Source organism: Manis pentadactyla, chromosome 8, assembly GCF_030020395.1.
Source record: "Manis pentadactyla isolate mManPen7 chromosome 8, mManPen7.hap1, whole genome shotgun sequence".
Classification (NCBI taxonomy): domain Eukaryota; kingdom Metazoa; phylum Chordata; class Mammalia; order Pholidota; family Manidae; genus Manis; species Manis pentadactyla.
The window spans coordinates 19976166-19992342 of record NC_080026.1 but is presented as its reverse complement, the minus strand read 5'-3'; the positions used below and the strand labels follow the sequence as shown (position 1 = coordinate 19992342).

General features: G+C 41.4%; 1 long non-coding RNA gene across 1 annotated transcript in view; it reads right to left on the bottom strand.

Moving 5' to 3' along the window:
- The window catches only part of LOC130684538 (uncharacterized), a 292717-nt gene extending 278418 nt beyond the window's left edge, over positions 1 to 14299 (bottom strand). Inside the window, exon 1 of the long non-coding RNA XR_008998822.1 lies at positions 14161 to 14299. This is a non-coding gene — a long non-coding RNA (uncharacterized LOC130684538). The remainder of the gene's footprint in view (positions 1 to 14160) is intronic.
- Positions 14300 to 16177: the final 1878 nt, after the last annotated feature.

Here is a 16177-nt window from a genome sequence, read left to right as displayed (position 1 = left end):
CATAAAGAGAAACTTCCATGAGAGCCATTGGTCCCTGGAACCCATCTGAGCTTTTTCCTAAATGAATCGGCTGCTCTAAATACCATGGCAGTTTTACCACCACAGTCCTGGGACTTGAGAGTTGGTCCAGAAGAAGCTTCCAACTTAACATTCAAAAGCTGCAAAAACTATACGTCTGCCTTCCAATCTTTCTCACATTTGCTATGATCCAGTTAAGTGCAATCCAGATCACCCTTCAAGGAAGAACTTTCTCTTGGCTTGTGATCAGCAGACAGCCTCCAACTGTTGACTATGTCAAAGTCTGCCTCCTCAGCTGCAGAAATCTGCCTCACCTATTCAGTAATGGAACAAGGTGGGAGCATAAATGCTTGACCCATTTGGCCCCACACAGGACAGCTCTAACAGCAGTTGGCCTTGGTAAAACAAGGTTTTAACAAGCTGCATCAAAGTCCAACTCTTCCCTCTGCCCATTCTTGCTTCATTCTTCTGACATTAATCCCTAACGTATTTTCATAACCCTTACTGACTTAAGAGTGTCTGATTCCAGAAGACCTAACCTGAGACAGCTGGGATACTATGATAGGCAAAGTATCAGTCCCCTAGAGATGTTCACAGATGGAAGTTGTGTCTGAAAATTACCCAGAGCCTTACCCATGAGACTTGGGGCTTTTGAGTTGATGAGATTTTTAGACTTGGAGTTAAGTTGATACTAATGATACTAATGATTCTAATGAGTTGATACTTTTGGAGATGTTGGGATGGAGGTAAATGTATTTTACATGTGGGACATAAGAAATTCTTTGGGGGATACACTGTGTTGGGAGAATAATTGCTTCCAAAGATATCCACATCCTCATCTCCAAAACTTGTGAATATGTTATTTTACATGGCAAAACTTTACAGATATGATTATGATAAAGAGCTTGCCTGTATTATCTGGCAGGACCTATCACAGGGGTCATAGCATCGAAAGTTAAAGTACCTACTAAGGACACTTTTATAACATCCTGAGTCTGAGAGCTTTGTGTTAAATAGTAGTATAAGATCAATTGATTTCTGAATATGAATCATATGTTTTCACAGAACCAACTTAAAAGAGTAAAGCATTAAAACTCAATGTAATACTCTGGGTGCATAAAATTAACAGACTGTATTTGATAGAGAGCCTGTATATATCTGAGACTGCAGTTTCTTCCCCCAAGCCAGTTCTTGGCACCTTACCAGCAAGCACCATAGTACCTCTAGAAGGAGGCTAATTACAAAGCTAAACATCTCTACCAAGGACATGGAAATCCAATGTCCGAGAGCAAAGAGGAATCAGAGGCCAGTTCAACAGTCAAGACCTCCCAAGAAAATAGAGCAGCAATTTATCTTACTCTCCTATCCAGAATACCAAAGCCATCCGATGGGGTGCGTGTTGGGGGAGAAGGGGTAGAGCAGGCAGAGGCATGGGGAACAAGAGAGAAAAAAGCTTTAGTAAATAACTTTGCTTTTTTCTCACAGTGCAGAAGAGGGATATGGTATTTGTTTGGATTTTCTTTTCACTCTGAGCAGAAGGTCCCGGCAATAAACATCTGGAGCTTTGTCCAGTATAAACTGGTGTCTTTCCCCCTGTTTCGTAAGGCCATGGTGATATTATATTCTTGGAACTCCTCCTCTCATCTGCTTCCCTTCCACTGACAGCTCATAAAAGGATGGGCCACACTGGTAAGGAAAGCTAAGGGGTTGTGTCTTAAATACCAAGAGAATTTAGGATCTATATACCAAGGAGTAGATACCGAAGAGAGACTGTTTTCTAAGTTGTCATAGTTTCAATTTCCTGGGGCTGCACCCACGGTCTATGCCGTCTGCAAGGTCTTATAAGACCTAATCTAATAAGTTGGAAGGTACTAGAAAAAAGGTCTAATAACCAGATGCAAAAATTGCTTATGGAGCTTTCTCTGCTTTTGTTATTCTTAATAAAAATGGTTGCCATTTATTGGTTTTATACCAAAGGCCAAATTCTTTTTGTGCACTCCCTTTATAGATTCTTGTTTAACCCTCCCCAAAACATTTCTAGATATTACTGCCTCTGCTTTTAAGAAAATTGAGGTTTCAAAAACCTTAGCATAACATGGATGGAGCTAGAGGGTATTATGCTCAGTGAAATAAGCTAGGTGGAGAAAGACAAGTACCAAATGAATTCACTCATATGTGGAGTATAAGAACAAAGGAAAAACTGAAGGAACAAAACAGCAGCAGAATCACAGAACCCAAGAATGGACTAACAGTTACCAAAGGGAAAGGGACTGGGGAGGATGGGTGGGAAGGGAGGGATAAGGGCAGGGAAAAAGAAAGGGGGTATTACGATTATCATGTATAGTGTGGGGGGGGCACGGGGAGGGCTGTGCAACACAGAGAAGACAAGTAGTGATTTTACAGCATCTTACTATGCAGATGGACAGTGACTGTGAAGGGGTATGCAGGGGGGACTTGGTGAAGGGGGGAGCCTAGAAAACATAATGTTCTTCATGTAACTGTAGATTAATGACACCAAAATAAATAAATAATTAAAACCTTAGCATATTTGTATCTGATGCCTATTGAAAAAAAAGAGGCAGAATTAGAACACTGTCTATATAAGCCCAGAACACATTCTTAACTACCACTTACCTACTGCTTCCCTAGCTCATTTCTATATTCCATATAAGAAGCAAGTGATGTTTTGAATTTACTCAGCAAATAACATCTTATTAAACTGATGAAAATGTTTCTTCATGATCCCTGCTAACCCTGACCTTTTTCTGCATCCACAGCTCTGGAAAACTGTGGGTGTGTTTATGCCATTAGCAATCGTTATAGAAGATTATGTACGAGGCCTACCCACTAGACCAGACAGAGACACCACAGGCGTTAGAGAGAGAGAGATGTTGGATATTGTGGTATTTCCTTAAAAAGGCTGCTTGTGTGTGTCTCTCTTCTGAGTATGTCACAAAGCCCCCTTTACAAACATTTGTAAAGGGATTTGAAAGCAGAAAGTTCCTATGCCTTTGTCCCCAGGTAGAGCCTGGGCAAGTGCCAGGTGCCCTAGAGAAGCCCTCCAAGGCCTTCCATGACAAACGTGGCATAGGAAATGGAACAGAAATGGCCAAGCAGGCAGAGTGGAGAAGCCAGAGTAGGATAGGAAAACTATGAATGTTTCCCCCATTCCAAGAGAGGTCTGGCCCTCCTGAGGAGAGACCTTGAGATGGCTGTTGGGCAACACAGCTGTCATCTGCAGACAAACTGACAGGAGAGAAGACTGAAGTTGTCTTTCTAGATGTCTGATTACAGAGGTGACAACCGAGACCAGCCGCACCTCACCACCACCCCCCTCCCACGTTCTGGCTCACAAAGCCGTTCTCCTGGTAGACCCTGTTGTGCAAATGGAGGTAGAAAATCCAGAACTGACTGGTTATCTTGAATCAAGTTTTTGACACAGTGCAATGTGAGATTACTCTTGAGTTAAATACTTAGTTTCTGATATCTAGCAGAATAGAAACTCAAAATATAAATTAAATTATGGGGGTATAGGGGGAGAAAATTAATTTTACCTGTACCCTTCTGAATTCTTAGCTGAGACTCCTATAATAAAAGATAGATTAGGAGGCAGAGCCAAGATGGTGGCATGAGTAGGACAGTGGGAATCTCCTCCCAAAAACATATATATTTTTGAAAATACAACAAATACAACTATCCCTAAAAGAGAGACCAGAAGACACAGGACAACAGCCAGACTACATCCACACCTGCGAGAACCCAGCGCCTGGTGAAAGGGGTAAGATACAAGCCGCAGCCCCGCGGGACCCGAGGCCCCTCACCCCAGCTCCCGGCGGGAGAAGAGCAGGCAGAGCGGGAGGGAGACGGAGCCCAGGACTGCCGAGCACCCAGCCCCAGCCATCCGGACCAGAGTGCAGACACAGTGCGTGCGTGGGGTGCTGGAAACTAGGGAAGCAGAACAGTAAGACCTGTGAGTGGGTCCCACAGCCAGCGACTCTGGGACAAAGAAAAGCAAGTGCTTTTTGAAAGTCTTAAAGGGACAGGGACCCCACAACTGGACGGAAGCATCCCGGGTCATGGTCCAGCAGCTGGAAATTCCAGGGAACTCCGGGCACACTAACCCCCTGGACAACAGCTCTGAGACCCCTCACAGAGGTAAACAGCCAAACAGCCCCCCGTCCATTACCCCTCCGGGGCCCCGCCATAGCAGAGCAGCAGCCTGAGGCTGGCTACACCCACAGCAAGGGAGCTTCCTCCATACCGGCCGGGCAAGATACAGAGACCCAGGCTACACGCAATTGCCCAACACAAGCCACTAGGGGTCGCAGTTGTCCCAGTAAAGAAAGGCCAGGAGCTAGTGGAAAAAGTCTAAGCTCTCCCAGCTGACAGATGTGTCAATAGCATACCACTGCACCTATCAACATGAAAAGGCAAAAAAATTTGATCCAGACAAGACTAACCCAGACAGCTTCAACATCTTCTACATCTTCCCCTGAGAAGGAACCTGGGGAGATAGATTTAACCAGTCTTCCTGAAAAAGAATTCAAAAACAAAAGTCATAACCATGCTGATGAACTTGCAGAGAAATATGCAAGAACTAAGGAGGGAGAATACAGAAAAAAACAATCTCTGGAAGGACTTCAAAGCAGAATGGATGAGATGCAAGAGACCATTAATGGACTAGAAAACAGAGAACAGGAACACAGAGAAGCTGATGCAGAGAGAGATAAAAGGATCTCCAGGAATGAAAGAATTTTAAGAGAACTGAGTGACTAATGGAACAATATCCACATTATAGGGGTACCAGAAGAAGAAGAGAGAGAAAAAGGGATACAAAGTGTCTTTGAAGAAATAATTGCTGAAAACTTCCCCAAACTAGGGGAGGAAATGGCCTCTCAGACCACAGAGGTACACAGAACTCCCATGACAAGGGATCCAAGGAGGGCAACACCAAGACACATAATAATTAAAATGGCAAAGATCAAAGACAAGGACAGAGTATTAAAGGCAGCCAGAGAGGAAAAAAAGGTCACCTACAAAGGAAAACCCATCTGGCTATAATCAGACTTTTCAACAGAAACCTTACAGGCCAGAAGAGAATGGCATGATATACTTAATGCAATGAAACAGAAGGGCCTCGAACCAAAAATACTGTATCCAGCACGATTATCATTTAAATATGAAGGAGGGATTAAACAATTCCCAGACAAGCAAAAGTTGAGGGAATTTGCCTCTCACAAACCACTTCTACAGGGCATCTTACAGGGACTGCTCTAGATGGGAGCACTCCTAAAAAGAGCACAGAACAAAACACCCAACAAATGAAGAATGGAGGAGGAGGAATAAGGGAGAGAAATAAAGAATCATCAGACCATGTTTATAATAGCTCAATAAGCGAGTTAAATTAGACAGTAAGATAGTAAAGAAGCTAACCTTGAACCTTTGGTAACCACAAACTTAAAGCCTGCAATGGCAATAAGTATATACCTTTCAATAACCACCCTAAATATAAATGGACTGAATGCACCAATCAAAGACACAGAGGAATAGAATGGATAAAAAAGCAAGACTCATCCATATGCTGCTTACAAGAGACTCACCTCAAACCCAAAGACATGCACAGACTTAAAGTCAAGGGATGGAAAAAGATATTTCATGCAAACAACAGAGAGAAAAAAGCAGGTGTTGCAATACTAGTTTCAGACAAAATAGACTTCAAAATAAAGAAAGTAACAAAAGATAAAGAAGGACATTACATAATGATAAAGGGCTCTGTCCAACAAGAGGATATAACCATTATAAATATATACGCACCCAATACAGGAGCACCAACATATGTGAAACAAATACTAACAGAATTAAAGAAGGAAAGAGAAAGCAATGCATTCATTCTGGGAGACTTCAACACACCACTCACTCCAAAGGACAGATCCACCAGACAGAAAATAAGTAAAGACACAGAGGCACTGAACAACACACTGGAACAGATGGACCTAATAGACATCTACAGAATTCTACATCCAAAAGCAACAGGATACACATTCTTCTCAAGTGCACATGGAACATTCTCCAGAATAGACCACATACTAGGCCACAAAAAGAGCCTCAGTAAACTCCAAAAGATTGAAATCCTACCAACCAACTTTTCAGACAACAAAGGCATAAAACTAGAAATAAATTGTACAAAGAAAGCAAAAAGGCTCACAAACACATGGAGGTTCAACAACACGCTCCTAAATAATCAATGGATCAATGACTAAATTAAAATGGAGATCCAGCAATATATGGAAACAATTGACAACAACAACACAAAGCCCCAACTACTGTGGGACGCAGCAAAAGCAGTCTTAAGAGGAAAGTATATAACAATCCAGGCATATTTAAAGAAGGAAGAACAATCCCAAATGAATGGTCTAATGTCACAATTATCAAAATTGGAAAAAGAAGAACAAATGAGGCCTAAGGTCAGCAGAAGGAGTGACATAATAAAGATCAGAGAAGAAATAAATAAAATTGAGAAGAATAAAACAATAGCAAAAATCAATGAAACCAAGAGCTGGTTCTTCGAGAAAATAAACAAAATAGATAAGCCTCTAGCCAGGCTTATTAAGAGGAAAAGAGAGTCAACATACATCAACAGAATCAGAAATGAGAAAGGAAAAATCACGACAGACCCAACAGAAATACAAAGAATAATTACAGAGTACTATGAAAACCTATATGCTAACAAGCTGGGTAACCTAGGAGAAATGGACAACTTCCTAGAAAAATACAACCTTCCAAGACTGACCCAGAAAGAAACAGGAAATCTAAGCAGACCAATTACCAGCAACGAAATTGAAGTGGTAATCAAAAAGCTACCAAAGAACAAAACCCCCGGGCCAAGATGGATTTACCTCGGAATTTTATGAGACATACAGAGAAGACATAATACCCATTCTCCTTAAAGTTTTCCAAAAAATAGAAGAGGAGGGAATACTCCCAAACTCATTCTAGGAAGCCAACATCACCCTAATACCAAAACCAGGCAAAGACCCCACCAAAAAAGAAAACTACAGACCAATATCCCTGATGAACGTAGATGCAAAAATACTCAACAAAATATTACCAAACCGAATTCAAAAATACATCAAAAGGATCATACACCATGACCAAGTGGGATTCATCCCAGGAATGCAAGGATGGTACAACATTTGAAAATCCATCAACATCATCCACCACATCAACAAAAAGAAAGACAAAAACTACATGATCATCTCCATAGATGCTGAAAAAGCATTCGACAAAATTCAACATCCATTCATGATAAAAACTCTCAGCAAAATGTGTATAGAGGGCAAGTACCTCAACATAATAAAGGCCATATATCATAAACCCACAGCCAACATTATATTGAACAGCGAGAAGCTGAAAGCTTTTCCTCTGAGATCGGGAACTAGACAGGGATGCCCACTCTCCCCACTGTTATTTAACATAGTACTGGGGGCCCTAGCCACGGCAATTAGACAAAACAAAGAAATACAAGGAATCCAGATTGGTAAAGAAGAAGTTAAACTGTCACTATTTGCAGATGACATGATATTGTACATAAAAAACCCTAAAGACTCCACTCCGAAACTACTAGAGCTAATATCGGAATACAGTGAGGTTGCAGGATACAAAATGAACACACAGAAATCTGTGGCTTTCCTATACACTAACAATAAACTAACAGGAAGAGAAATCAGAAAGACAATTCCATTCAGAATAGCATCAAAAAGAATAAAATACCTAGGAATGAACCTAACCAAGGAAGTGAAAGACCTATACTCTGAAAACTATAAGATACTCTTAAGAGAAATTAAAGAGGTCACTAACAAATGGAAACTCATCTCATGCTCCTGGCTAGGAAGAATTAATATCATCAAAATGGCCATTCTGCCCAAAGCAATATACAGATTCGATGCAATCCCTATCAAACTACCAACAGCATTCTTCAATGAACTGGAACAAATAGTTCAAAAATTCATATGGAAACACCAAAGACCCCGAATAGCTAAAGCAATCCTGAGAAGGAAGAATAAAGTGGGGGGATCTCACTCCCCAACTTCAAGCTCTACTACAAAGCCACAGTAATCAAGACAATTTGGTACTGGCACAAGAACAGAGCCACAGACCAATGGAAGAGAATAGAGACTCCAAACATTAACCCAAACATATATGGTCAACTAATATTCGATAAAGGGGTCATGGACATACAATGGGGAAATGACAGTCTCTTCAACAGATGGTGCTGGCAAAACTGGACAGCTACATGTAAGAGAATGAAACTGGATCACTGTCTAACCCCATACACAAAAGTAAATTCGAAATGGATCAAAGACTTGAATGTAAGTCATGAAACCATAAAACTCTTAGAAAAAAACATAGGCAAAAATCTCTTAGATATAAACATGAGTGACCTCTTCTTGAACATATCTCCCGGGCAAGGGAAACAAAAGCAAAAATGAACAAATGGGACTATATCAAGCTGAAAAGCTTCTGTACAGTAAAGGACACCATTAATAGAACAAGAAGGTATCCTACAGTATGGGAGAATATATTCATAAATGACAGATCCGACAAAGGGTTGACATCTAAAATATATAAAGAGCTCACATACCTCAACAAACAAAAAGCAAATAATCCAATTAAAAAATGGGCATAGAAGCTGAACAGTTTTCTAAAGAAGAAATTCAGATGGCCAACAGACACATGAAAAGATGCTCCACATCACTTGTCATCAGAGAAATGCAAATTAAAACCACAATGAGATATCACCTCACACCTGTAAGGATGGCTACCATTCAAAAGACAAGCAACAACAAATGTTGGCAAGGTTGTGGAGAAAGGGGAACCCTCCTACACTGCTGGTGGGAATGTAAATTAGTTCAACCATTGTGGAAAGCAGTATGAAGGTTCCTCAAAATGCTCAAAATAGAAATACCATTTGACCCAGGAATTCCACTTCTAGGAATTTACCCTAAGAATGCAGCACTCCAGTTTGAAAAAGACAGATGCACCCCTATGTTTATCGTTGCACTATTTACAATAGCCAAGATATGGAAGCAACCTAAGTGTCCATCAGTAGATGAATGGATAAAGAAGAGGTGGTACATATACACAATGGAGTATTACTCAGCTATAAGAAAAAAACAGATCCTACCATTTGCAACAACATGGATGGAGCTAGAGGGTATTATGCTCAGTGAAATAAGCCAGGTGGAGAAAGACAAGTACCAAATGATTTCACTCATATGTGGAGTATAAGAACAAAAGAAAACTGAAGGAACAAAACAGCAGCAGAAGCACAGAACCCAAGAATGGACTAACAGTTACCAAAGGGAAAGGGACTGGGGAGGATGGGTGGGAAGGGAGGGATAAGGGCGGGGAAAAAAAAGGGGGCACTACGGTTAACATGTATAGTGGGGGGGGCACGGGGAGGCTGTGCAACACAGAGAAGACAAGTAGTGATTCTACAGCATCTTACTACGCTGATGGACAGTGACTGTGAATGGGTATGTGGGGGGACTTGGTGAGGGGGGGAGCCTAGTGAACATAATGTCCTTCATGTAATTGTAGATTAATGATACCAAAATAAAATTTTTTTAAAAAAAGATAGATTAACAACAGAATAACAGTTTATTGACATACATACCTCATGTATATATGAGAGCTACCCAAAGGAAAATAAGTGGCTTAGAATTCAGGCTTAAGTACCATCTTAATAGGGAAAGGGGAGGGAAATATAGGCCTCTTAGAAGAGAGTAAGTGATTTTCAGGAAGGATGAATGGGCCCTTAGAAGAAAGATGGGAGGTAGGATAGCTGGTGACAAAGTCCATCTGGGTATGTAGCCCACTTCCACTTTGGAACATGGAAGACTGTCCTAAACCCCTATTGTCACATTTTAGAGTGGCATATTTTGTTACCTTTCAAGGGAAAAGGTGATGTTTTCTTGTATACCTGAGTTTGTAAACTAAGAAACACACACCAGCCATGAATGATCATAAACTAGACCATAAATACAAACTGAGAGAAAATAATGTCTATGGTTTTTCATTTTTACTTTTGATAGGAAATCTCAAATAATCACAAAAGTAGTATAATGAACAAATAGTATAATGAACAGCGGTGCCAGCAATTATCAAGATGCTATCTCTCTTGTTTCATCTATTCATGAACACATTTTCTTTATTGTGGAGCATTTTACAATGAATTATATACCTCATATAATCTCATGCAAAAAATTATTCCACATGTATTTTTAATAGGACTTAAAAGTTTTTTAGCATTACCAAGATACCATTACTACAGCTAGTAAAATTAAAAGTAGTTCAGTATTTAGTGCCTGTTGCAGAGAAAGACAAGTGCCAAATAATTTCCCTCATTTGTGGAGTATAACAACTAGGCAAAACTGAAGGAACAAAACAGCAGCACACTCAGAGACTCCAAGAAGGAACTAGTGATTACCAAAGGGGAGGGTGTGGGAGGGCGGGTGGGGAGGGAGGGAGAAGGGGACTGAGGGGGTATTATGTTTAGTACACATGGTGGGGGGGATCACGGGGAGAAAAGTGTGGCACAGAGAAGGCACATAGTGGATCTGTGGCATCTTACTACACTGATGGACAGTGACTGCATTGGGGTATTGGGGGGACTTGATAATATGGGTAAATGTAGTAACCACATTGTTTTTTCATGTGAAACCTTCATACGAGTGTATATCAATTGTATCTTAATAAAAAATTAAAATAAAAAAAATAAAATAAAATACACAAAGTAAAAAAATATATATATATTTACTGCCTGTTCAAATTTCCCTATTTGTCCCACAAACATCTTTTTTAAGGCTGGTCAGGATCCAAAGTTCACAAATTGTATTTAGATAATAGAGCTCATAAGCCCCTCTTAATGAGTAACAGTTGATTCTCTAAAACCTGTGGTTTTTAAATTTCAGATACACATGGAATCATGTCCGGGGACTGAGATGAGCACTGAATTCCAACGTTTCCAGGCCAATGTAGACATGGGCTAGAGCTGTGCTCCAGCTTCAGGACAAAGAATTCATCAGAAAGGGGTCTGGCTCCCCCTAGTGCCTACAAGTTGTAACTGTTTCTGAACGCAAACCAATTAGGAAAAAAGAGAAACAATCCTGATGCAAATAGTTTCATGCTGCAGGACCTTGCAGCTGTCTGTTTCTTACATCACACTTCTCAACAGTAAGAAAGGAATTATTTTCTTCTTTTTAATTATGAAAGATAACAGTTACTGAACGCCAGATAGGATCAATTTCTCATATTTTCTATCATGGAAGATGTCAGAGTCCATCATTCAAAGTAACATTACCATCATTTAGACTGGAATGTCTTGCTGCTGTTTCTAAGATACCCCTCTGATTTTAATAGCTTCTTTATTTCAAATTGCTAATGTTACATTTTATTCATTACTATATGTGGGGGGTAGACCGGGTTTCTCTAAAAGCAATTCGATGTCTTATAATTTGTTTGCTCATTGCATAGGATGATGAAAGATACAGAGGACAGAGAGAGGATGAAAGGAAACCATCCACACAGATTCTATCATCCTTAAGACTGGGACACAGCACCAGGTGGCAAGAAAAGGGAAGCACAGACACTATTACGTACCATCAACATATACTAAATTAATATATTCAAAAAATTGACTATATAGCGTTATAATTGGTATAAAAAAGAGAAAGAGCAAGAAAAAATGCACCTAATTAAATGAGACTTGTTTGCCTTGAATATCCACATCTTATATGGATATGCATGCATTTCCTGCCAAAAGGTAAATTTGAAAGACATTTTTATTTATTTATGTTTTAAAATTGCCATTGCTCTGCCACAGGCCTTTTTTTTTAAATGTATTTCTGAAAAAAAGAAGTAAAGCTGAATTAAAGGGAAAAAGAGGCAGGGTGTAAATTGTACCCCATCTCTTGAATACCAGGTGAACACCCCCAAAATCCTTCATGCAAATCTTCACAGTAACAATAACTTAGCTACTCACTAACTTAATGTAAGACTATGTCTCTTACACATTGTGAGAAACCTTTTCAACGGTGCCAAGAGAAAGCCAAATTTAGGAAAACACTGCCACCTTTGAATTCTTCACTAAAAGCTAAGGTTCAACAACGAAATCCAATACCATTTAGATTAAACATGAATTCAATCTTCAGGCCAGCTCAAACCTGAGTTGACTGTGTGGGCACTATTGATTTGCTTCTTGCTCTCCAGTGAAACCTCAAATTTTATTCTAGGAATGATATGAACAGGACCTACGGATAACTGCTGTTAGAGTTTTCATCACTCTCTGTCAGGGTGACCTTGGCTAGAACTGGACAGCTCAGATCTTGGGAAATGTACCCATGTCAGATTGTTTTATTTTTGCAGTTATATGTTGGGGGGATGAGAGCAAGACAGGAGGTATTCCCACTACAAATCATTGTGAAGCCAGAATGAGGAATGTTCTCTGTATCTGAGCCCAAAGAAAAAGACCCCAGGAGTGGAGCTTTTGGAAGTATCTCAAATACTCACAGCCTGAGACCAGAGTAACTTGCATTGTCCTCTCTGGATCACCCTCCCACCCTACACCATGCCCCCACCACCCCACCCCAGCTAGTGGCAGTGACAAAGAAGACAGAGCCCCAGTGGTACCAGCCCACTAGACAGCAAGAGGGGCAGGTATGACCCCTTGTAAACTAGGAGAGTCTGTCCGCCACAAGGTCTTATATAGAAGGATAATCCCTGATTCATCCTCCCTAGCATAGTGGGCATTTTATGAGGGAAATGGCTGTCCCCGCCGTTGATTTTCATTATTCCCAGTAATTCTGTCTGATAGAGTTGCCATGAACTCTGAATTAGCTAACATTAAGCCACAGCTCCAAGGGGACCTCCAGGGTTAGGTTTTTCCATAAGCCTCTGGTCACATTTCGTCAGCCCACCAATACGTAACCTTGTTTTATGCGTGTTTTTGCTTAAAGGCACCTTATTTAATAACTACTGTTGATTCATTAACATTGAAATCATGTCCAACTGTACCCTAACCCTTGCCTGCACGGAGTTTACCACCACGTGCTTCTCAGGAAAGCACATCACAGCCTTCAGCGCCACTCTAGGAGCCATTTTATACAGCAAAATACGTACAAAGCCAGACATGAGCAGCCGCGGAAGTGGAAGACAAGGTTCAAGGAAAAACCGCCCAGTTCGGGGGTCCCACTTGAAGACAAAACTTCGCAGGGAGATTACCTCCTTGCCCATCGCGACCAGGCCAAACCGGTCCCAACCAGATCACAACGCGGTCACAGACGAACAAAACTAAGAACTACCCAAACGCATCTCATCATAATCTCACTGAAAAAAATTGCGGTTTTGCTCCTCCCTCCAACCCCCCTCCCCCCCATTCTATGTGCATTTTGGGAAAAGACAATTACACCAAGAGAAGTGAGTGTGTAACTAGAACTGTCTATCAAATGACCTCATCCTGTCATTCAACGAGGCACCGCCCCTAAAAGTACGGGCCTCTGTCTGCCTCGACCCCGGCCCGCCCCTCCCTTGAAGGGTATTCAAACAAAACTTTCACTCTGCTTTGCTATTGCGTCCCAGCCTTTCAATTCTTTGTTTCCGCAGGGACAAGAACCCGGGAGAACACACAGCCGGCAGCGAATGTGGCGCAACGCCGCGGATTCCCGCCGGGGCCGCTAAGTCAAGGCCTCCTGCCGCTCTAACTCTCTATCCGCGGTCTGCACGGAATTCCTTCCTTGGAGAACATAAGAACTGAGGAATTCCACAATCCACCACCTTGTAACAAAACCACCCCCCAAAAAAACACAGAACTGTGAAAAACATGCACTAAATACTGCAGAAAGGACGTGTTTCTAGTGAGAGGGCTGTAAAAAGAGGGTCAGTCACCTTGGTCCACCTGGGCTGGAAACATGCTTGTGAGGTGACTCAAATTTTTTACCTTTGCACATGTCTCGGAATGGGGTTATAAAGTTTATGGAGTAAGTGAATTCACAAACACAGAACGTATGAGTAATGACAAGCGACGCGATACATAAGAAGAAAGTTCTGTCCCTTAACGACGCGTATCACTGGGGGCCGACCTACCTCTGCACAGAATGAATACTGTTGAGTGTAACACGGGTTAGTCTTCTTTCTCCTCCTGCAGAAACTACTGCCAGATCAGGGAGGGTGACCGGTGTCGATCACCTTGGTTATGAGGACCACACTTGTGAAAGGATTTCAACTGAACGTGGAACCGGAAGATTCGAAAAAGAGAATCTTACGCATGCGCCCTCCGGAGAGCACAACTCAGACCTACTAGGCTCGTTTCCCAAAAGTGCCTGATTTGCGGAAGACCAAAACTTATCTCCTAACCAGGGAACATCCGCTCAGAATCTCTCCTCATCCCCAAGCCGAGGAACTTCTGCTTGGTCGCTGGCTGGACCTCCCCGCCCTTTGCACTCCTTGTCCATGTATCAGCCATGCCCAAACCCTCAGCCGACTCACCTGGTCCGCCTCCTTCAGCACGTGTTTCACAAATTGCAATTCCTCTGCTATTCCCGAATAAATTCAATTCCTGGTCATTTGAGCTTGCCTCAGTTTACCTCTTTATTTAGGTTGACAAACTAAAATAACAGACCACTTGAGGCAACTTGTTACCCAGGATGGGTTCCAATAGCAAACTGGGTAGGTGTACCCAGTTTCTTTCCTTCAGACCCTTCTGCTGAGGAAGTACCAACGGGATTGAGAGTCAGAGGCGGGGGGGTGGGGGAGAAAGGGCCCCAGGACAGAAAGAAAGGCCTTCTCACAACGGGAAAAAATAAGCATTGGAGTGATTCATTTAAATATTTTTAAATCATTTATTTAATATCTAACATAAATTATTTAATATTTAAAATATTTAAATAAAACTTTTTGATATTTTAAATATTACATTCTTTAAAAAAGAATACCTCAGTGTGACAGACTCAGTTAAAAGGGTTTAAGCACTTTCCTGTGCAGCTGATCTATGACATCTAGCTAACTGCAGAAGTACACCCCATTAACCTTCTGGCCCTGCAAAAAAAAAATCAAGAGGGGAGTGTGAAAATTACAGGAATCTAATCTGAACTGGTCCAAGGCTTCCTGGAGGTAGAAAGCTACATGGAGTCAAGTGTCTCCTAACAAAATAAAGCCAGAGCTCGAATCAAGAGGTAGAGTCACCTACTGTCATCAGCCTGGACAGGAACCACTCTGTCTGCCCCATGCATGAAACACACCAAGAGATAATTCCGATATTCCCTCCTCAAACGATGCTGTGGAACAGTGAACCCTGGTTCCGTTCTACCTGTGTCTGTATGGGGAGACCACTTCAGAGGGCATTCTATTTTATAAGAGATGTTTTGTAACATCAAGCTCAGCCTTCTGCACCATATTTCTCATATTACAAATAAAGGCCTGAAGCAAAAGTAAATATAAGGAATACTTTTCAAATTATCTTACTGTAGTTACTCTGCACTGGGGCACTGACAGGAATGATAAAAATACATACCATCAGCTGTAAGGAGCCAAGCCCCGAGCTGAGGACTTCATCTTACCACAAAATCTTCTGAGGTCATAGTCATTATTCCTATTTTAAAGATGTGTAAGCTGAAGGCCCAAAGACACAAGTCAATGTAATGTTGCTAAAATTCATAGATCTATCAGGATATAAAACCCTTTTGAGCTCTGTGCTGTACGACTGCCACATAGTGGTGTTCTTCTGATACACAGCACTGCCTCTGAGTAAGAGATACTAGCTTCAACAAAAAAGGAAAAGAAACTTATTCACATCTGAAAATTAAACATCGAAAGAAACCCCAGAAAATATTAGTTAATATATGATAAAATACTAATCTTTTATGAGCATGAGTAGGCTGTACCTATCAGAAAACACATGCTGTAAATGGGGAAGGAGAAGATTAAGTGTTGCAGTGAAACTTCAGGGTAGGACAATTAACACCAGCCAGACTGTTTGGCCTCCCAAATACCATTAATCGTATTAGCCACGTCAATCTGGTGGCATATAGGATGAGCTGAGGGCATGGGTGTGGGTAGGGGTGGGTCAGGAAGGCCAGGAAGGAGAACAGTGCAACAACTTGGG